The sequence below is a fragment of the Scylla paramamosain genome, chromosome 17 (assembly GCF_035594125.1).
Source record: "Scylla paramamosain isolate STU-SP2022 chromosome 17, ASM3559412v1, whole genome shotgun sequence".
Lineage (NCBI taxonomy): Eukaryota > Metazoa > Arthropoda > Malacostraca > Decapoda > Portunidae > Scylla > Scylla paramamosain.
This window is the reverse complement of record NC_087167.1, coordinates 7250001-7272547: the sequence shown is the minus strand read 5'-3', so window position 1 is coordinate 7272547 and position 22547 is coordinate 7250001. Positions and strand designations below refer to the sequence as shown.

General features: G+C 46.6%; 1 long non-coding RNA gene across 2 annotated transcripts in view; it reads right to left on the bottom strand.

Annotated features, from left to right (window-relative positions):
• Nucleotides 1-475: 475 nt before the first annotated feature.
• The window catches only part of LOC135108399 (uncharacterized), a 329608-nt gene continuing 307536 nt past the window's right edge, over nt 476-22547 (bottom strand). For both annotated transcript variants that reach the window (XR_010272248.1, XR_010272246.1), the window contains 2 exons: nt 18001-18039; nt 476-1865 (listed from right to left, as the gene is read on the bottom strand). This is a non-coding gene — a long non-coding RNA (uncharacterized LOC135108399). The remainder of the gene's footprint in view (nt 1866-18000; nt 18040-22547) is intronic.

Genomic DNA, 22547 nt, shown 5'->3' with positions numbered 1-22547 from the left:
TTTGAATGGCTGTGATTTATCTGCAAGGTTAATGACACAGTAAGTGGTCTGATGGAAGTTTTTGAAGATATTTTTCGAAAGAAGCCACTGATTGCGAAAGGAGTGATTGGATGCCAGTAATTGTTTAAGTGTTTGTAGGTTTTGAAAAGCGCCACTGACTGCGAAAGGAGTGATTGGATGTTAGTAGTTGTTTAAGTGTTTGTAGTTATTGCTCGGTGAGATTGTTTAGCTTTAGGAAACTGAGGTAGCAAGTAACAAAAAAAAAAAAAAAAAAAAAAAGAAAAGTAAAAGTAAAAAAAAATGAATGTTACTTTAAGTTTATCCAAAGAAAACACCTTATATCTGTAGGGAAAGGGAAGCAATTCTTTAATCGTTATCATATCACGTTATCATCATCAGTCAAATTGTTAAAAGAAATCATGGTTAAAAAAATATATATACCATAGGCAGTTTAATACATAAGAAATCCCGCTTAACGACAAAACCAAGACTGAGTAAAATCAACAGGGAGAGTTAAGAAATAAGAGACACTAGCGAGGTCCTCCAAGGTGTGAACAGGTATGCTCACCTCCTCCACGTGTTGGCGGCAGGTAAACAATGAGCTGCACCTGCGTTACACCTCTTTTATCGATGTTGCAAGTCAGGAGCGGCGCCCAACATCAAAAGCACGCGAAAGTATTGGGAAAAGAAAAAAAAAAAAAAAAAAAAAACCAAGGACAAATAATTCACAGGTGGCCAAATGTCATAAGTGTGAGAATCCGTCACGATGCATCTGACAACACAAAAGTCTGAGGCGCCACTGAATAATGACTGCGCCGCCTCACAACAACTGCAATTAGGAAAACAAACTGCACTCCAAACGTTTTACGAAGCAGGGGCGGGGCTTTTCCTCACACCAAGGACACGATCAGGAGGAAATAACGGTGGATATTGTACACCTGCATGACGCGAGAATCATGTACAGTACAGAATATCCCAGTCCCGGGTGAGGAAAATACTTGTATGAAAACCTTGCTGAGCCTCGCATTCCGGAAAAAAGGAAGGGAGGGAATCAAGGTTTTTTTTTCACCAACGCAAAGTGTATTAACTAACAGCGGCGGGTGATCCTCGCTTGGGGAGGCAAAGATGAAAAGAGTGCAGCTACAGGGACACTCCGCGGAAGGACAGCACACGCATAATGTTAAAATAAACTCGGGCGATACACGAATATGTCTGGACAGCGGTGGAGGGCGAGCTGTCATATGCATCACACAAACGCCGCGGGGAGGAAGTGGGGCACACACGCACCCAAAGATTCACAAGAACGTGCTCCAGCGGCCATCACGTCCCGCGGCTAAAAACAACTTGAGCCATAACTTTCCCCGACTGTTGGTTCTGAGCGTTTCACCGTCTTCCAAAGGCCACCAGGGACATAACCAACTGTGAAACGGAGTCCTTCCACAAGAGACGGCACAAATTTCGCCGGCAACACATCCCCGAGGGCTCTTTGATGCCACGTGGGGCCACTTCACCGCTGCAGTCTGGAGCCCCACGCCACGCCATGCCACACCACCCATCGCGGCACGTCACACTGAAGAAGGCGGTGCAGCGACGGCCAGACCTTGAGGCAAACCTACCCCGCCCTGAGAAACAACAAAACAAACACTCACCAAGGTTCAGGCGGAGAGGCGCGGCAGGACGAAGTAGGGCGGGGCGGAACGAGGTGGGGTGTGTTTTTTCAGGGTTGGTGATGCGGGGACGAGGTGGAGCAGGTGTAGTTGGGGGCTGGCGTGGCAGGGGCAGGTGTGGTGGAGGGCGTTGGGGGCAGGTAGCCGCGGAACACCTGCGGGTTGGCTGGGGTCTTGGGTACACCTTGGCCATCACACCTGAAGAAGAATGGTTATTGCTTGTAATTAATTGGACGTCTTGCAGGTGTGTGGGTGAGCCAGGCGCCATACCTGTCCCTTCCTGTGTGTGTGTATGTGTGTGTGTGTGTGTGTGTGTGTGTGTGTGTGTGGATGATTCAAGTTAAATGTCTTTATATTTCTTGATTCTTATTATTTATATGTAATTTTTAGTGTAATTCCGAAATTATCATGCATTACGGACATACAGACTTACGAATTTTGCGTTATTTGAAAGTTATATATCAGAATACTGCATTTGTAATGATGAATGTATGATGTATTTTGTAACAGGACAGTAGTCAATACATGCGTTACTGAATGTATGTACGTATGTATGTATGTATGTATGTATGTATGTATGTATGTATGTATGTATGTATATATTTGCCTTTTCTGCCTGTCTATCCGTCTGTCCATCTTCTTGTCTGTACATCTAACTGTCTATTTATATAGAGCATGTATCTATTTATCCATCTATTTATTTATCTGTCAGTGTGTGTGTATATGTGTGTTTGTTGTTGTTGTTGTTGTTGTTGTTGTTGTTGTTGTTGTTGTTGTTGCTGCTGCTGCCTTTTTTTTTTGTTGTTGTTATATCGCAATAGTTTCCGTGCCGTGTTTTTTTCCAGTGTTTTCCATGTGGCAGTATCAGATGAGTGTTGACAGCAAAACACTCCAACACACATATCCTACAGAGCCGCTAGGAAACACCGCGAATGGAAGAGAGAGAGAGAGAGAGAGAGAGAGAGAGAGAGAGAGAGAGAGAGAGAGAGAGAGAGAGAGAGAGAGAGAGAGAGAGAGATTACACAGGTCACCAATGTCCAAGGAAGGGAATCTGGTTTCACGCTTGACAAAAAGGGAAAAGATGAAGAGGAACACATGAGGAAGAGGAAGAGAAGAAACAGGAAGGCACGAAGAAGAAGAGGAAGAGGAAGAGGAGGAGAAAAAGAGATTAAGGGAGAGAACTAGGAGAGAAAAGCAATTGGAGAGGGCGAAAAGATGGAGAGAAAAAGAGGAAACAATAGGATGAAGAGGAAGAGAAATAGGAAGAGAAAGAGGAAGAAGAGGACGAGGAAGAGGAGGACGAGGAAGAGGAGGAGGAGGAGGGAGGAGGAGCAAGAGGAGGAGGAGGAGGAAATAGTGGAACAGGATGACAAGAAAAAAGAAGAAAAAAGAAAATGAGGAAGAAGAGAAGAAGAATGAGACAGAGGAGAAAAGAAAGGGAAGATGGACAAGGCAAAAAAACAGAAAAAAATGAAAAAAAAAAGAAAGAGGAGAAGAACATAGACTAATACATGGACGAAAGATAACTAGAGAAGAAAGAGAATGAAGAGGAAAAAGAGATAACGAATGAGAACATGGAAGAAAGGAAAGAAAAATAAGAAAAGAACGAAAAAAAAGAAAGAAGCAAAGTACGAGAGAGAGAAAATAAAAAAAATAAAAAAAAAACTACAAGAGGAGGAGGAGGAGGAGGAGGAGGGGAAAAAAATAAGGGGGAAAGAAATAAAATGACAAAAAGAGAGACAAATATACGAGGACAAAGAGGAAAATTGGTAGAGGAGGGAACAGGGGGAAATATATATAGAAGAGGAGGAGGAGGAGGAGGAGGAGGAGGAGGAGGAGGAGGAGAAAGACGAAAATGAAGAGAATTATGAAGGACAAGGTCGAGAAAAATAAGGAGAAGGAGGAGGAGGAGGAGGAGGAGGAGGAGGAGGAGGAGGAGGAGGAGGAGGAGGAGGAGGAGAGGGAGACGAAAATGAAGAGAATTATAAAGGACAAGCTTTAGAAGAAGAAGAAGAAGAAGAAGAAGAAGAAGAAGAAGAAGAAGAAGAAGAAGAAGAAGAAGAAGAAGAAGAAGAAGAAGAAGAAGAAGAAGAAGAACAACAACAACAACAACAACAACAACAACAACAACAACAACAACAACAACAACAACAACAAAACATCAAGAAGAAAAAAAAATAAAATATAAATAAAAGAAAAACAAGAACGACAACAGGCACACCTAGGAATGAACACAAAAGAAGAACAAACAAGTTATATCCTGATCCTTAAAAGGCTGTTTGAGGTAATCACACTAACATAACACTGAGGGAAGAAGGTTTAGGAGGAGGAGGAGGAGGAGGAGGAGGAGGAGGAGGAGGAGGAGGAGAAAGACCACAAACTTATCTTATCCAATGAGGTCCCAGTGAAAGACTTGCAGAAGAACTAAATCTTGCATTATATTGTTGGACAGGGACGAGGGTAGAAAACCGAGAGAAGAAATGAAGCAGAGAGAGAGAGAGAGAGAGAGAGAGAGAGAGAGAGAGAGAGAGAGAGAGAGAGAGAGAGAGAGAGAGAGAGAGAGAGATTGTGTGGATGCTGAGAGGGAGAGAGAGTGATAATGGAGGGGAGGAGGAGGAGGAGGAGGAGGAGGAGGAGGAGGAGGAGGAGGAGGAGAGAGCAGTGGTGGTATGAGTGAGAGCTGGAGGTGACAGGAGGGGAGTTATTGGGGCAGGGAGAGCAAAGTTGTGAGAGGGAGAGAGGGAGAGGGAGGGGGAGAGGAAGAGGAAGAGGGGGAGAGGAAGGGAGAGGAGAGGAGAAGGTTTAGTGACGGGAGGTGTTAATGGAAAGGGAAGTGAGAGAGAGAGAGAGAGAGAGAGAGAGAGAGAGAGAGAGAGAGAGAGAGAGAGAGAGAGAGAGAGAGAGAGAGAGAGAGAGAGAGAGAGAGAGAATGTTTTCCCTTTATTTCTTGTTAATGTGTTGGTGTTTCTTTCTCTCTCTCTCTCTCTCTCTCTCTCTCTCTCTCTCTCTCTCTCTCTCTCTCTCTCTCTCTCTCTCTCTCTCTCTGTATGCAATAATGTATTTTTAACCCTTTACTCTCCTAACACTCTGGAAGGCTGAGAGCACTTTTAAATCTTTTCCTCGTCCTTCAAACTCTTCATGTTTACCTTTTTCATTTCACCCCATCTCTCTCTCTCTCTCTCTCTCTCTCTCTCTCTCTCTCTCTCTCTCTCTGTCTGGTTTTATTTTCTTTCTCTTTTGTCTATTTATGTTTGTCTATCTATCTATCTATATATCTGTCTGTCTGTCTGTCTTTCCGTTGTTTGTTTATCCATTTCTTTGTTTACTTATCTATCTGTCTGTCTATTCATCTCGTTCTCCCCTTCGACCTTCTCCCCACCTACAGCATACACTCCACTCTACTCTCTACTCTCCCCACTTGCCTCTCTCTCTATTTCTCTCTCCTCTTCCATCTCCCCCTTAACACGATAGTCTGTCCTTTACTGTCCCCCTCTCACTTCTCCTTTTCGTCATGCAGCCCTCCACTCGCGCCTCCCTTTCACTGCCCCTGGCCACCTAACAAGGGCGGGTAAGGGAGGGGGTGTAGAGGAAGCAGATTACCTGAGGAGTGCCCTGACAGAGGCTTCTATTAGCGAGCATAGAGTCGAGAATTGAGTTAGGAGAAGCCTGACGGAGGAGGAGGACCAGGAGGAGGAGGATAGAGATGGAAAATCAAGAGGTGAATAGGTTGGCGAGGGGAAGAGAGGGATTATGTCTGTCAGGGAGAAGGGCAGAGGGAGAGGAGAGGAAATAGGAATGAAAGGAGGGAGGAGAGAGAGAGAGAGAGGATTTAGTGAGGAGAGTACGTATGTGTGGTGCAAAGAGGGATCGAGTACGTGGAGGAGGAGGAGGAGGAGGAGGAGGAGGAGGAGGAGGAGGAGGAGGAGGAGGAGGAGGAGGAGGATGGATAGATGGAGGGAAAATAGAGTAGAAACGTGGAAAAAATAATTAAATGAGAGAGAGAGAGAGAGAGAGAGAGAGAGAGAGAGAGAGAGAGAGAGAGAGAGAGAGAGAGAGAGAGAGAGAGAGAGAGAGAGACTGGATTTTCAGATGATGGAGACGGATGCGGGAATAAGAGAGAGAAAGAGGGAGGGAACCAGAGATAGCGGGAGGAAGTAAGACAACAGGAGATGGAGTGGGAGAGTTTTAAGGGAGAGGAATGAGCAACACGAGGACGAGGAAGAGGAAGAGGAGGAGGAGGGCGAGGAGGACGAGGAGAAGCAAGACTGGGGAGGCGAAGGACGAAGGATGAAGAGGACGAGTGAAAGAGGAAGAGGAAAAGTAGAAAACATCACTGTGACTCCCTTATCATCAAGCTAGGGACAGACAAGAGGAGGAAGAGAAAGAAGAAGAGGGGGAACGAGGATGAGAAGAACTGGAGAGCCTGAGGAGACGAGGGATGGAGAGGACGAGAGGAAGAAGAGGAGGGAGGGTAGAAAGCGTTGTCGTCCCTCTCTCTTTGTCAAGCCAGAGTCAGACACGAAGAGGAAGAGGAAAAGGAAGAAGACGAGACGCAGGAATGGGGAACCGAGGAAGGGTAGAACAGGAAGCATCACCATCACTCGTTCATTATCAAGCTGGGGAGAGACACGCGGACAGAATAAAGCGTTGCAGCGTAACAGGATCCCTCAGCGCAGCGAGGTTACGTGTTTCAGGGTGTGGAAATGCTAAGTGCGTAACCGAACCCCGAGTCGCCGCGTCACGAACACTCAAGCATCCCTACCTTTGATGTTACGAGCCATATCGAGCAAGGTCTTACGCGTTTTAAGCTTCGTAACATCCGTGCTGGCTTGAGTGTTACGGATGTCTTCGTTGTGAGTTTGCACTTTTTTTCATTTTTAACTTAAATTGTTGTTGGGCGATGGAGTTAAGTTACTGTGGTGTGTTTGTGCGTGTGTGTGCTTAGGGATAGTAATTTTTGTATCTGTTTATGATGTTATCCTTGTGTCTTTCAAATGTACAATGTGAATTTGTATGTTTGCGTGACTGTTAGGTGCTGTGTTCTCTCATCCAAGGCACTGACTCACGGTATCTTCTCTCTCTCTCTCTCTCTCTCTCTCTCTAGACAACCATATAGCCATCGTGGTGTAATTGTGTATAGAGAGAGGGATGAATATAGTCTGTTGTTATTGTTGTGTTATGTGCTAAATGTATGAGTGTTTGAATCTATGCATGAGTGAATGAATGAATGATTGTATACATGAATAAGCCAAACAGGAGATGAATGAATAAGTAAATGAATAAATTAATATAGAACACTCATACTCGTCCACCTATCCGCACACACACACACACACACACACACACACACACACACACACACGTACTCAACCACCCACTCACGCACTCAACCATCAACTAATTCACTCACACACACACAGACACACACACACACATACACTCAACCCTCCCTTCCACACACCCAACCACCTACGAGCACCCCATACCCCATCCCCCCAACACACAGACACACACACACCTAATACAGGAGTGGAAGCAGTGCGTGCCCGAGTAATATGGAGATGGGATTGGTAGCGGTTCGAATCCCATCACGCACCTAATCCCTTTAGCATTCGCTGAGTGGTTCAAAATCACCTCCGTGTTGTCCATTTCAGAGAGTCTTTCACGGCGCCTTTGTGTCAAGAAATGTGCGACGCCATCAGGGACAGGACACCCTTTCCCTAGGCCCCCTCCTTCTCCCCCAGGCCACCACCACAGCCAGCACCCCAGCCAGCAGACCTCCATGCCAGCTAGCACCACAGCCAACACCAGAGGACACCCCTTCTCTAGGCCTCCTCCTCCTCCCCCAGGCGACTACCACAGCCAGCACCCCAGCCAGCAGACCTCCATGCCAGCCACCACCCCAGCCAGCACCACAGGACACCTCTTCCTTCCTCTTCCCACATATCAGGGACAAGACACCCTCCCCACACCCTCTCCCTCCTCCCCCAGGCTAACACCCTAACACCCCAACATCACCCCAGCCAACACCTCAACCATCACCCCAGCCATCTTCCTCCCCAGCTATAGCACTCCAGTACACCTCATTCCACCCCATCATCCAGCACCCAAGGGGACACGCACCCCTGTGTAGCTGACACTCCCTCACGGTGTCATCCTTTCTTTGGGTCAGTCTACCTATCAGTCACGTGATTAGTCTGTCAATCAGTTACACACACACTCTCTCTCTCTCTCTCTCTCTCTCTCTGGTGGTCTTTTATTTTTTCCCTGAGTATTCACGTATTTTCCTCCTCGCATCTCTCTCTCTCTCTCTCTCTCTCTCTCTCTGGCCGCGCCTAACGACCACCATTACCACGGCGAGGTAATGGGGCTTAATTCGGCCGCCGCCAGTATTTAACACCCGCCTGCTGCACGTCCAAGGCTGCGCGGCGCACTATTTGGGTGCGTCGATTATTTACAAGCAGCGCTGATCGAGGGTAACGACGGGTGAGAGGAGAGGAGGGGGGCAATGACAGGGGAGAGAGAAGCAGTAGGGGGCGGGAAGGCAGGGACAGGATTGAGTGAGGGGTTGCAAGGAGAGGAGCTGTGTGTGGCAGGGAAACTTACCGTGGAAGGGGAAGAGAGGAAGGGGAAGAGGGGAAGAGAGGAGCGTGTATTAGTCAAGGGCAGAATGAAGGAGGAGGAAGAGGTGAGGGGAGAGGTGAGGAAGGGATAGAAGGAGGAGTAAAGAGGAGGACTAAGGTAGAAAGAGTGAGGGGATTAGTGAGGAAGCACAGAAGTCCAAAAAAGAGGAAGATAGGGAAGAAGGGGAAGGAAAAGGGAAGGTAAGGAAAGGAAAAAAAAACGAAGGAAAGATATAAGAGAAAGAGGTGATGATGGGAGGGCGAGGAAAGAGCTGGTGGAGGAGCGGAGGAGAGGAGGAATGGGGAGCGAAAAAGGGTGAAATATCAGTGAGGAAGAAATAAGCAAAGTAATGGAAGGGAGTAAAAGTAGGAAAGGGTGCAGGTAATAAGTAATGGGGGTAATGGGAGGGTAACATGGCGGAAAACATGGTGAAATACAGGAGGAAGGGGGAGGAGGAGGGGAGAAAGGAGACATGCAATTAGTTGATGAAGAGATGACGAGATGAGGAGTAGATGGAGAGACGAGATGAGAAGATTGTCTTGGCTTGCCTGGAATAGACGAGCAGATGAGTGATGAGTGGAGAGGTGGAACTGTAGAGAACTTGATGATGATGATGATGATGATGATGATGGTGATGATGGTGATGGTGATGATGGTGATAATGATACGAGAGCCTTTCTGTGCCCTGTGGATAGTGTTCACTGTCACACACTGTCACACACACACTCATGCTAAACACACACACATACACACTCTCATAATTAATCTTTTCAGTACTGTGGCTTTAGTTTCGCTTCACTCAGGACACCAGTACAGGATTACGGTAAATTAAGGATAAAACTTTTCATAACCAAGGCGTTAAAAATAATCTCCGGGTTCTCATTCAGTGCAATCATGGTGTTATTTACTCTATTCTGAGGGACAATTGGTGGCTTTATGCAGCTTGGGCATCACCTGTAGCACTGCGCATACATATATCTAGTACTCTTGTTCTGTAAAGTGAGCGTGTAGTTAGTTAAATGTTTACTTCACTTTTATAATAACAGGAACTAACTGGAATAACTGCAATATTTATGGAATATCCTTCAAGCTGCTGTGTGCTGTAGCTGAGACTGTATGTACGATGTTGTGGTAAGTTCCGGGACTTTTTTTTTTTAATCAGGTATTATGGAGACGATATTTAATTGGCTATATATTCATGAAAGCGTGTACTTCATATATACGTATACTTCACAGTTTAACGCTCCATCCATAAAGGCCATCGTGAAGAGTTGAAAAAAAAAAAAAAAAAATACAAACTACATCGCGAGGGAAGGATAGATGAGATATTTGGATAAAGATACGACTTATTTCTACGTGTTTCATTTCACCTGAGTAAGAACAAGATTGCATCAAAGCGTTGGGGAAAATTAATTACCCGCACAGTCTCATCTGCTGACAGTCTCCTTACAGCATCCGACAGTTAATGCATTCTTGGTAAATCTGAGAATGAGAGAACACGCTGAACAATTAAAGTGAGTGTGAATGTGATCTGATTGGCCATGACTGTACCGCTGTTTCCTTTCTTTCTTTCTTTTTTTTTCCTTTTCTACATCGCTGCACTGTTTCACTAACTCCACCATAAGAACATAAGAATCGAAGAAAATACTGGCAGCTGCAAGAAACCATTAGGCCTACACGTAGCAATCCGTGCATGAAACATACCTACTTGTTTCCACCAATCATTCTCACAGTAACTCTACCATAAGAACGTAAGAAAATAATAGCAGCTGCACGAACCCATCAGGCCTACATGCGGACATGGTAACACTGCCACTGACTGATGCACTCATTCTGATTGGTCCAAGTATTCCTCTCTTGTTATAAACCTGCGACACATTTACTTCATTCTGCCAAAGTCATCTAATTATAATGTATTAAATTATCTTTATTAGGGGAAAACAGTCCCTTGTAATTAAGTAAGGGCTCTGATATAAATACAACAGCAGTTTGCCGCACGTTGCAAAATAAAAGTTGAACACGTTGACCAATCAGCGAGCGGGAGCATCAGTCAGGGCGGCGCCACCACGTCCGCGCGTCATCAGCTGGTAGAGTTACCGCGACAGACTGGCTGAAATAGAGTATACCGCCACGTATGAATCTCACATCTATGGCCACTATGTATGTAAATGCACCAACGAACAAAACAAAATAAATAACAAACGCCAAATAATCAGTAAGTGCTTTAGGCCGTTACACGTTTAACTTAAATCAAGTACTAAGAACGTACGGCATTTGCGTTAAGCGAGTAGCAACAAATAAGACCTAATCAAATACATCACTAACCCAATTAAGAGACAAACAAGAACACAACCTGTCATAATAATAATAATACTAATAGGAAGCTTGGCAGTGGCGTGGCATGTCGCGTGTGACGTTAGCAGTGGCGTGTGGCGGCGTTGGTGACTTGCCTTCCCTGACGCCACGCCGGTGAGGCAAGGAGGGGCGGCAGCAGCGGGCTGGTGTGGTTGTGCCGTGAGGACTACACGTATTACTGCATTAATATCACCTATTTACGGCTGGGGATCTTGCTAAGTGAAAGAATAACCAGCTGGGGACGTGGCTGAGAGAGAGAGAGAGAGAGAGAGAGAGAGAGAGAGAGAGAGAGAGAGAGAGAGAGAGAGAGAGAGAGAGAGTGTATGCATGTGTGTGTGTGTAGGGCAGGGTTTGATACAGAGAAGGGAGGGAGGCACAGAACAGTACAGTAGCTTTGTTGTAGAGAGGCGGCTTAAGGGTTACTGAGGGGACCAGGAGGCCAGAGTAACTAACGGAAGGACAAGGCTTAGTGACGAGAAGGGGAAGGCTGGACGCACTGAAAGAGGAGCGAGGCATCAGGACGAGGAGGGGGAGGGAGAGGGAGGGAGAGAGAGAGAGGAGTAGAGAGAGAATATCGTGAATGAATGAATATAAGGGGAGAGAGAGAGAGAGAGGTGGTGTAGTGAGGGCACGGGGTGAATGAGAGAGAGAGAGAGAGAGAGAGAGAGAGAGAGAGAGAGAGAGAGAGAGAGAGAGAGAGAGAGAGAGAGAGAGAGAGAGAGAGAGACAGGACCGCGACAGATGCATCACGGACGGGGGAATGGGAGGGAATGGGAGGAAAGATCAATGAGAAGAAAAATAAACGGGAAGAAGTGTTGGGACTCTCATAGCGGGCGAGGCCGAGTCAGGGCGGGTCAGGAGGGAGTGTGAGGAGGAAGGGCGCAGGTGGTGGAACAGAGCAAGTTAGGTTTAATCAGGGGCGGGTGACAGAGAGTGAGCAAAAGGAAGGAAGGTGAAGGAAAAGCAGAGGATGGAATGTGCTTGTGTGAGTGACAGGGTGCAGAGAGAGAGAGAGAGAGAGAGAGAGAGAGAGAGAGAGAGAGAGAGAGAGAGAGAGAGAGAGAGAGAGAGAGGGGTAGGGGGGAAGCACAAACCAAAAGATCCCCTCGTAAAGGCTTGAATAGTGAAGGGCGTCAAGCTTTCCCCCTTCCCCCCTCACCCCCTTCCTTCCCACCCATCCCTCGACCCTTCAATCCCTCAGCCAGATACACTCGTCCTGGGAGGGGGGGTGAGTGAGGGAGGGGAGGGGGATAAGTGAGGAGGAGGAGGGACGGGAGGGGAGGAAAAGGGGAACGGAGGTCGCTGTCGGGCATGTTTCAGCCTGGAGGGGAGGAAGGGGGGGACAGAGGAGATGGTAGCGTCTGTTTGCACGACAAATAAACAAACACGGAGAAATAAACACCCTAATTTTAATGAGTTTGAGGTGAATGGTGAAGGCAAGTGAAAAAGTAAACAAAATTATAAAAAGGAAGAAAGAAAGAGGGAGAGGGGGAAAAAAAGGCCAGGCAGTCGACAAGGGAGCAAAAAAAAAAAAGATAATTTGTGAGGAGAGAGAGAGAGAGAGAGAGAGAGAGAGAGAGAGAGAGAGAGAGAGAGAGAGAGAGAGAGAGAGAGCACAGACAGACAAACAGACACGCGCACATAGACATTTATTATGCTCGACTTTTAAAGGGAAAGAGTGAGTGAGAGAGAGAGAGAGAGAGAGAGAGAGAGAGAGAGAGAGAGAGAGAGAGAGAGAGAGAGAGAGAGAGAGAGAGAGAGAGAGAGAGAGAGAGAAAGGGACAAACGAGGTAGAAGAAAGGAATGATGTGAAGGGTGTGAGAAGATGGAAGAGGGGTGTAATATGAAAGCAGAGAGAGAGAGAGAGAGAGAGAGAGAGAGAGAGAGAGAGAGAGAGAGAGAGAGAGAGAGAGAGAGAGAGAGAGAGAGAGAGCCACTCACAACATACACACTTCAAGATACATTTTTTCCGTTTTCCCACGTAAGGTTAGGTTAAGTTAGGTCAAGTTAGGTTAGGTTAAGTTAGGTTAGAATAGGTTAGTTAGGTTAGGTTAGGTCAAGTTAGGTTAGGTTAGGTTAGGTTAGGTCAAGTTAAGTTAGGTTAGGTTAGGTTAGGTTAGGTTAAGTTAGGTTAGATCAAGTTAGGGTTAGGTTAGATCAAGTTAGGTTAGGTTAGGTTAGGTTAGTTTAGGTTAGGTTAGGTTAGGTCAAGTTAGGTTAGGACAAGTTAGGTTAGGTTAGGTTAGGTCAAGTTAGGGTTAGGTTAGATCAAGTTAGGTTAGGTTAGGTTAGGTTAGGTTAGTTTAGGTTAGGTTAGGTTAGGTCAAGTTAGGTTAGGACAAGTTAGGTTAGGTTAGGTTAGGTCAGATTAGCTTAGTTTAGGTTAGGTCAAGTTAGGTTAGGTTCTTTTTCCCATTGCCACACTTTATCTACTCAGTACGTTAGGTTAGTTTATGTTAGTCCAGGTTAAGTTAGGTTAGATTCTTTTCCATTAGGTTTTTTCACGTCTATCGCCGCCTGGGTCTGTCTGGGAGCGGCTGAGAATTAGTTATAACGCTCCAGGTATTAGTGGCAGATTTAGCATCAAGTATGTGTGTGTGTGTGTGTGTGTGTGTGGGTGTGTGTGTGTGTTCAATGTAGCGGCGCTGAGGCACGGCCGCCGCCTTTGTCTGCTACATTTAGCGCATCGAGGGGACTTTATGTTGAGGTGTGTGTGTGTGTGTGTGTGTGTGTGTGTGTGTGTGTGTGTGTGTGTGTGTATACAGTGTCTGAGCTATTACATTCCTGTGGTTCTCTTTCCGTATCTGTATATTTATCCGGTCTTTCCTTTCTTCCTGTGTGTGTGTGTGTGTGTGTGTGTGTGTGTGTGTGTGTGTGTGTGTGTATGAAATGGTCATCGCAATATTGCCTTTACAACCACTACATCACCACTATCATTCCTAACGCCCAGCCATCACCATCACCCTCACCACCGCGGCATCACCATCCCAGCGCCGCCGCCACCACCGCCACCGCTGCCGCGCCGTCACTGGAGCACCACCACTCGCTCTTTAATTGGTCATTAACCCAACAGTAATACTATTGGACACCATCTCTTCACCTCTCTCTCTCTCTCTCTCTCTCTCTCTCTCTCTCTCTCTCTCTCTCTCTCTCTCTCTCTCTCTCTCTTTCAGTCATCAGTAATGCATTCTGTGTTAAAATTTGAATTGTAGTATACGTACACACTACACATGGTACACACACACACACACACACACACACACACACACACACACACACACACACACACACACATATTAATCTGTGTTCCACGTTCATTTAAACAGAATGAGCACAAACGCACGCGAGCCAAAACACACACACACACACACACACACACACACACACACACACACACACACACACACACACACACACACACACACACACACACACAGCCCATGAATCCTTTGCACGACAAAATATTCTCACAAAACGGGAGGGGAAAAATAATGAAAAATAAAAAAAGTTATTCTCTCTCTCTCTCTCTCTCTCTCTCTCTCTCTCTCTCTCTCTCTCTCTCTCTCTCTCTCTCTCTCTCTCTCTCTCTCTCAACTTCCCCTCCAGCTCGGGACGCGGCGGGAAAAAGGCGATGCGAACTTGTTTTGAAATGGTGTCGAGGCGGAGCGGCGAGTGTGTGTGTGGGGTTATCTGTTTGTCTGGGCGGGGCGGGGCGGGGCGGGAATGGGCGGGGATGGGCGGCGTGCTGTGGTGGTGCGTGCAGGAAAATAGGCAGGGGAAGGGGAGATACAACGAGAAGGATAGCAGAGGGGAGTTGTGGCGGTCTGGGAAGTGGTCAGAGTATAGGAAGGAGAAAGTAGGAATGGGGATATGGTGGTGTGGCTTAGGGAAGGGGAAGGGGAAGGGGAATGGGGACGAGGAGTGATGGGAGTCAGGAAAGGGGGAAGGGAAAGAAGGGCAGGAATTTGTGTAGAGAACTTTTTTTGAGGGTGTGGGGTATGTGGAGAGAGAGAGAGAGAGAGAGAGAGAGAGAGAGAGAGAGAGAGAGAGAGAGAGAGAGAGAGAGAGAGAGAGAGAGAGAAAGCAAGGATGAGGAAACTGCTGGTGAACGAGATATCAGCAAACATCTTTCGTCTTTGCTATCCTCTCCTTCCTCTCCTCTCAGCTGCTTCCGCCAGGGGTCGCCACAGCGGATCAACCTTCTCCAATACCCTCAATGTTTTTCACCTTCCCCCTGAACCATACTCTGCTTCCTACCCCGACTACTTTCAAGAGGTTCTAGTTAAAAATACACGAATCTTCAAGCATATTTTTACGGTTCTAGTGACAGATTAACAACTTTTCTGCGTTATTAACTGGGGAAACACTCATTGGGAACCCGGATAATCGTCTCTGTGGCCTTTGAAAATAGCTGTGATGAGAGAGCAAAGCATTTCAGAATACAGGTCGCAGTTTCATCCATTGCAATCATATTTTCCTTCACTGCATCCATCGAACTTCCTTTACGTTCTCCATCTCTCTCTCTCTCTCTCTCTCTCTCTCTTACCAGGTATGGATCCCTCTCCAACACCCTCCTTGCCTTTACTATCCTACACCATCCTACACCTCTTCAGATCAGCCTCGTGAGGGCTAAGGAATCAGCTGCTATTTGTTCTTCCTTTACGTTCCTTAGTGTATATCCTTACCTAACACATCTCATCACCCACCGCCTCATTTCCCATAAACGTTTCTGGCCATCATCAACGCCCTTTCTTACCAATAACTCCCAGTACCGTATAGAGAGAGAGAGAGAGAGAGAGAGAGAGAGAGAGAGAGAGAGAGAGAGAGAGAGAGAGAGAGAGAGAGAGAGAGAGGGGAAAAACTAACTCACAAACATCAACTCCAGTTGTTAAAGTTCGCGAGGTGATTAAAAATGATACGTGGGACCGATTTTTCCAAGTTTTGTTCCTCGTGTTTACAAGACAATGGACAGAGAGAGGGGGGAAGGAGGGAGGGAGGGAAGGAGGGAAGGAGGGAGGGAGGGAAGGAAGAGGAAAGAGGATGGAAGTAAAAAGGAGGGAGGGAGAGAAACGAGAGAGAGAAAAAAAGGAGAGACGATGGAAGAGAAGTAGGAAGGAGGAACGGGTGGATGGATGAAGGGGAGGAGAGGGGGGAAAGCAGGAAAGAGAGGAGGCAGGAAGGAAGGAGGAAAACGAGAGAGAAAAAGAAGGATAGAGGAAAGAAGAGAAGTAAGAATGAGGGATGGAGAGATGGAGGGAAGGAGGGAAGGAGAAGGGAAGAAGGAAACGAAGTAAGAGGCAGGAAGGAACGAAGGAGGGAAATGAAGGAGGAAAAATGGGAGAGGAAGGAAGGGAAGAGAGAGGAAAAATGAGAAGGAGGGAGAGATGGAGGGAACGAAGGAAGGAAACGAGGAAGGAAAAGAAGGAAAGAGGGAAAAAATGGGAGAAATGAAGAATGGGAAGAATGGGAGGAAATGAGAGAGAAAGTCGTAAGAAGGAAGAAAGGAAGGAAGGAAGTAAAGAAAACATGGTGGGATAGGAGAGGAAGAAAGGATAGACGAAAGAAAGAAAGAAAGGGAAAGAAAACATGAAGAAAAAACGGCAAAGGAGAAAAACAGGAAAAAAAAGGAAGGAAGGAAGGAAGGAAGGCAGAATAGAAGGGAAGAAAGAAGGAAGGGAGGAGGAAGGATGAAGACTGAAAAAAAAAAAAAACTCGGCAGGATAAGGTGTTGCTAAGTGGAGGAAGACGAGACGGAGGAGGAGGAGGAGGAGGAGGAGGAGGAGGAGGAGGAGGAGGAGGAGGAGGAGGAGGAGGAGGAGTTAGCACAGATGAGTGGTGATGGGAGAGGAGTGGATGCAGAGGGAGATAAAAGGGTTTGGGAGACTAAAGGAGGAGGAGGAGGAGGAGGAGGAGGAGGAGGAGGAGGAGGAGGAGGAGGAGGAGGAGGAGGAGGAGGAGGAGGAATGAAGGTGAAGTACGCAAATGCCATAACTTGAATACGTTTAGAGCGCCCACGATTATGCGCTGTTGTGTGTTAGTGTGCGGGAGATGTGGTGGTGGTGGTGGTGGTGGTGGTGAAAGTGACATAAGAAAACAAAGGGGGAAAGAAAAGAGGTGGAGAAGAAGAAGAAGAAGAAGAAGAAGAAGAAGAAGAAGAAGAAGAAATGATGATGATGAACAACAACAACAACAATAATAACAAAAGAAAGGAAAGCCAAAACCAACACACACACACACACACACACATACACACCTCCATCATTAACAGTCAAGATGAGGCGATGCGTCAGGCCCCTTCATCCTCTTTTCCCCTGAGAGCGCTGGCACCACAAGGTAACATCCAGCAACACACTCACTGAGGATTACAAAGATAGCAAACAAGGGGCACATCCTTACATTCCTCCTCTTTGATTACATTACTTTGCACTACACGCCCTCTTCCTCCTCCTCCTCCTCCTCCTCCTCCTCTTTGATTACATTACTTTGCTCTTCACGCCCTCACGCAAAGGCTTGTACTCTTAGGCGCTGGGATCTCTCAAAGGCCTATTTTTTTTTTCGAAAGCCAACAAGATTACTAGTGGCTGGGTCCTTATGATGTTTTTTCACCATTAACGTAGCATTACTATCATTAAACTATCACTAGAGTCATGGAAACACTCTTCAAAGCCCGTAATAGCATCTTCTTAACTACACGCTGTTGAAAGGAGGATAGGTAAGACGTAGAAAGGACTAAAGTATGGCAGAGAAATCTCATCTAAGACACGCGGACACGGTAACAGTGACGATGCTTCCACCTCCTGACTGACTACCTCAAGTATTCCGGTCTCTTTAACCCTTTCACTGCTCGTTAATGTTTCCTATACTCATCTACAACTCTTAAAGGAATTATTTTTTTGCACTAGTCTCTTAAAATCGCAGTTCTGTAGCTTACCACCGACTAGATTAACCTCATACTCTTCTTTCCTCTTTATATTCATGCAAACGATTCATTGCAGCGATCTGAATGTCAACAGAAAACGACCATAGGAATGAAAAGCTCAATTAAGTACTTACGGCACTTACATTACATTCTTACAAGCAGCAAACTCTTTATATACTTACAAGAGTACAGAATTATACGTGTAGAAAATAGGCGTGTATTACGAAACGATTTGCTCCCTCGTCACGACTGTTTTCAAAGGCCACAGAGAATATCAACCAGGTTCTCAAGAGTGTTTCTCCTCTTAATAACGTGGAAATCTTGTCAATCTGTCACTGAAACCATAAGAAATATCCCTAAAAACACGTGTAACTTCAACTTCATCCATCCATCTGCCCACATCCTTATCCCTCCACCTACCAGCCATCCACTTACCATCTTGTACAGCAGCTCCCGTCCACCTCCCAAGGCTTGCTGAAAAGAAAAAAAAAAAAAAAAAAATCTGCAAGGCATTTCATTTCTATTTTTTTCTTAGTACAAGCTCAGGGAAGAGGAGGAGGAGGAGGAGGAGGAGGAGGAGGAGGAGGAGGGAAACAGGGAAAAAGGAAGGGAAAGAAAAATATTGAGCTAACACATAATATTCATAAAGTATCTCTCTCTCTCTCTCTCTCTCTCTCTCTCTCTCTCTCTCTCTCTCTCTCTCTCTCTCTCTCTCTCTCTCTCTCTCTCTCTCTCTCTCGCGGATGGTTAGGTAGCAGGAAGGCACATTTAAGGATGGTATGCAAGTAATGGCTATGGTTACTCTCTCTCTCTCTCTCTCTCTCTCTCTCTCTCTCTCTCTCTCTCTCTCTCTCTCTCTCTCTCTTACGTAAGCGTGTAATATGCTCCCACGAAGAAAAGATTATAATTTGTAGATGGAGGAAGGGAAGGGAAGAGAAGGGAAGGAAGGTCACTGAAATATAGAAGATGAAGATGGTGATGATGATGATGATGGCGATGATGATGATGGTGATAATGATGATGATGACCGTGATAATGATAGTAAGAGAGGGGTGATGAAAATAACGAGAGAGAGAGAGAGAGAGAGAGAGAGAGAGAGAGAGAGAGAGAGAGAGAGAGAGAGAGAGAGAGAGAGAGAGAGAGAAGATAGATTACTAGGATTATATTGTGATGGTGATGGTGGTGGTGATGGTGATGGTGATGGTGGTGATGGTGGTGGTAGTGGTGAATGCTATGAATAGAAGGAAAAAGCTAACAAACCATTTTTCTTCTTCATTATTCCCCTCCATCCATCCATTCATCATGCGAAGGAGGAGGAGGAGGAGGAGGAGGAGGAGGAGGAGGAGGAGGAGGAGGAGGAAGTGAATTATAGAGATGGGAAGGAGTAACAGGAAGAAGTGAACAGACTTTCCATTTTGTATCACGAGGAGGAGGAGGAGGAGGAGGAGGAGGAGGAGGAGGAGGAGGAGGTTCACTACATTTCACTTCTATTCGTGTAAAAAACTGCGTCACCTCTCTCTCTCTCTCTCTCTCTCTCTCTCTCTCTCTCTCTCTCTCTCTCTCTCTCTCTCTCTCTCTCTCTCTCTCTCACGGACACGCACAGGAATCATTCGGCTGTGAGAGAGTGTTTCATGGTGTTGCGTCCGTATGCTGGTGGTGGTGGTGGTGGTGGTGGTGGTGTGGTGAGCGTGGTGGTGGGGTAGAGGGACAGAGGGAGGGGGAAGGGGGTGAATTTCAGGGCAGAGCTTGTGGTGTAGCGGCGGTGTTAGTGGTGGTGGTGCAATTATTCACGGTGATGCTGATGAGAAATGTGGCAAAGGTGGGGGTGATGATGATGATGATGATAGTGGTGGTGGTGGTGGTGGTGGTGATGGTGGTGGTGTTGCTGAAGAGATCGTGATGGTGCATGTGGTGGTGGTGGTGGTGGTGGTGGAGGTGATAGGTGGGGAGGAGCCTTCGGTTTTTCTTCACTGCATCTCTTACTTTAGATGAAATAATTATGCACTGCAGCTTATCATACACAGCCTCGTAAGGGTCAACAAATCTGGTGCTGCAGGTATGTTCTTCCTTTGTACAGGCGTCGGTGGTAAAGATTCCAGCGCACACACACACACACACATGCACACACACACACACACACACACACACACACACACACACACACACACACACACAAGCAGGAGCAGGAACAATGGTAATCCTGATCTACACGCGTCTTTTCCCTCTCGCCAACATCGTTAGTCTAATTTATGCATGACTTTAATTTGATAATTGCGTTACAACATAAAAAATGGGCCCTTTAAATCACCTTCGCGAGGAGCGTGGTCGCGGGGGACGCTCCACGCCCCGCATCACTATCGCAAACAATTTATTGGGAACCCAAGTAGACGGCGAGAGCAAACTTCATTACAATTTGGAAGAAGATGCGTTATTTGTGTTGCGTTTGTCTCATTTGCTGCCTGGCTGGACGTGGCGAAAGGAACAGCCACGCCACAGCGACAGCCACAGAACAGCCACGGCCACACCATTCCAGCAGCACCACAGGGAAGGAAGGATTACACAGGATCACACACCAAGAACAGATTTAAAAAGGGACCTGTTGATCTATACATAACGAAGGCGTCTGTTGAATTACCCACTGCCGCCGTCCGTCCGAGGGAAGGGAGGAGAACAGAGCTGAGCGAGGCTTGCTATATCCCAGCCCCGGAGCCGATGTTTTACATGTATTTCCTATCCCAATGCTGTGATACTTTTGTTGAGCGTGGTGTTGCGTTGAAGGCGCGGTGAGGGCGGCGTTGTGAAGGGCGGCGAGGCAGAGGGAGGGCGGGTGTTTAAAGTAATGGTGTCTTCAGGAGGACAGTGCCGCCTTGAATACTGTGATAAGAGTTACTGATCACCCTGTAAGTGCCGAGTCAATAGGGAGATTTATAAGAAGATTAGATAACTGTATGGATAGGGATGATAAGTGGATAAATGTATGTATGGTTTATGTAAGGACAACCATGACTCCTTGCAGCTTCCCTTGTGTTGTTATGAAGACAGAAGACAAGACCACTGGCACCACGGAGATGTTGTCACACCCTTCAGCTGATGCAGAATTCAAAACCAGCAAGGGCAGGCCGGCACACAGCTGGAACTTCCACCCACAGACAGCTTGAGGTGTGTACGTATGACAAATATAGCAATAGATAAATAGCCAACAGATCACGAGGCGACCCCCGAGGCAGCACAAAGCCACACACGGGAGTCCTGGGAAGCGTGACGCGATAAAATTACAGTGTACACATTGGCCATCAGACAGGGTGTGTGTGTGTGTGTACCTGTGTGTCCCGCTGGCGTGAAGTCACTGTAAATGTAACCAGCAGCATACCTCTCCCGTGCCTCACCTCCACCACTCTACCGCCCCCTGCCTCACCCCGACACCGTGATCTCACATGTCCTGGTTGTCCTGACACACACACACACACACACACACACACACACACACACGAGGCTGACTCACCTATCAAACTAGTCACGGGCACTTTACAAGGTTCAGACCGGATCTACAGTTTCCTCGGTATCTACTACCCACTCAGCTGTATGTAAATTATCTATGTGTGTATCTACGTGTGTGTGTGTGTGTGTGTGTGTGTGTGTGTGTGTGTGTGTGTGTGTGTGTGTGTGTGTGTGTGTGTGTATTCTGCGGTGTACGAACAGGAAACTCTACTGGATATTTGATAGCGGATGACCTCATGTCTGTGTATATGTGTTTCTCTCTCTCTCTCTCTCTCTCTCTCTCTCTCTCTCTCTCTCTCTCTCTCTCTCTCTCTCTCTCTCTCTCTCTCTCTCTCTCTCAGATTTCCTCCAAATGTTGAGTACCAGATTACCTCCTCTTTCCCCTTTCCTCCTTCCATTACCTTCCTTCCTTTAACCATCCGCCTTTCCTCATCTCCTCTACACTCCTTCCTTCCTCTCCCTTGCCTACTTCGCTTCTCTCCCCTCACCACTCCTTCCCCTCACTTCAGACGTTCTTCTACCTCTATTTTATCCTTTCACTCCCTTTCCTTAGCCTTTCTTACACTTCTCATCTCTCCCCTCTTTCCTCCCCTCTCTCACTCTTCTCCAATCATCCTTTCGACTCCTCTCTCTCTCTCTCTCTCTCTCTCTCTCTCTCTCTCTCTCTGTAAGTTCAACAAGGGCCAAGCGCAAGATTTCAGCTTTCCTGATTATATCATCTTAAGGAGACGAGCAAGCGCGGGCCCATTGTAGCCATGTGGAGGTGTGGTGGTGGTGGTTGTGTTGGTGATGTAGATAGGAAAATATTTATGTATACGTACTGTATCATCACTGTTGTTACTACTACTACTACTACTACTACTACTACTACTACTACTACTACTACTACTGCTGCTGCTGCTGCTGCTACAAGTATTACTACTACTACTAAAACCAACAATATCCAAGAGAATTCTTCCTGACAGCAGAAACAACAACAACAACAACAACAACATCAACGAAAGTACCAACATCACCAGTATCAGTAGTAGTAGTAGTAGTAGTAGTAGTAGTAGTAGTAGTAGTAGTAGTAGTAGTAGCAGTAATAACAATCAAACAGGCACGTCTATTTACCATCCCCCCACCACCACCACAACCACCACCACCACCACCACCCAGACAAGCCAGCAGTCAAAATAATCAAGCCAGGGACCAATTACAGGAAGCATGTTGAGGCGAGGAATGTATCCAGTAACACACGGCTCTCCTTCTCTTCACCCTTCTCCCTACCTTTCCCTTTCCTCCCTTTCTGTGTGCTGTTCACCCTTCCTCCTCCTCCTCCCTCACCTGCCTCACCGCCTCCCTTGCATCAATCAATCAAATATCCAGCTTTAATTAGTGTTTATTAAGTACAGGTGTTGCCAGGTGGGGTGACCAGCGTGGCAAATTGTGGTGGTGGTGGTGGTGGTGGTGGTGGAGAGAGAGAGAGAGAGAGAGAGAGAGAG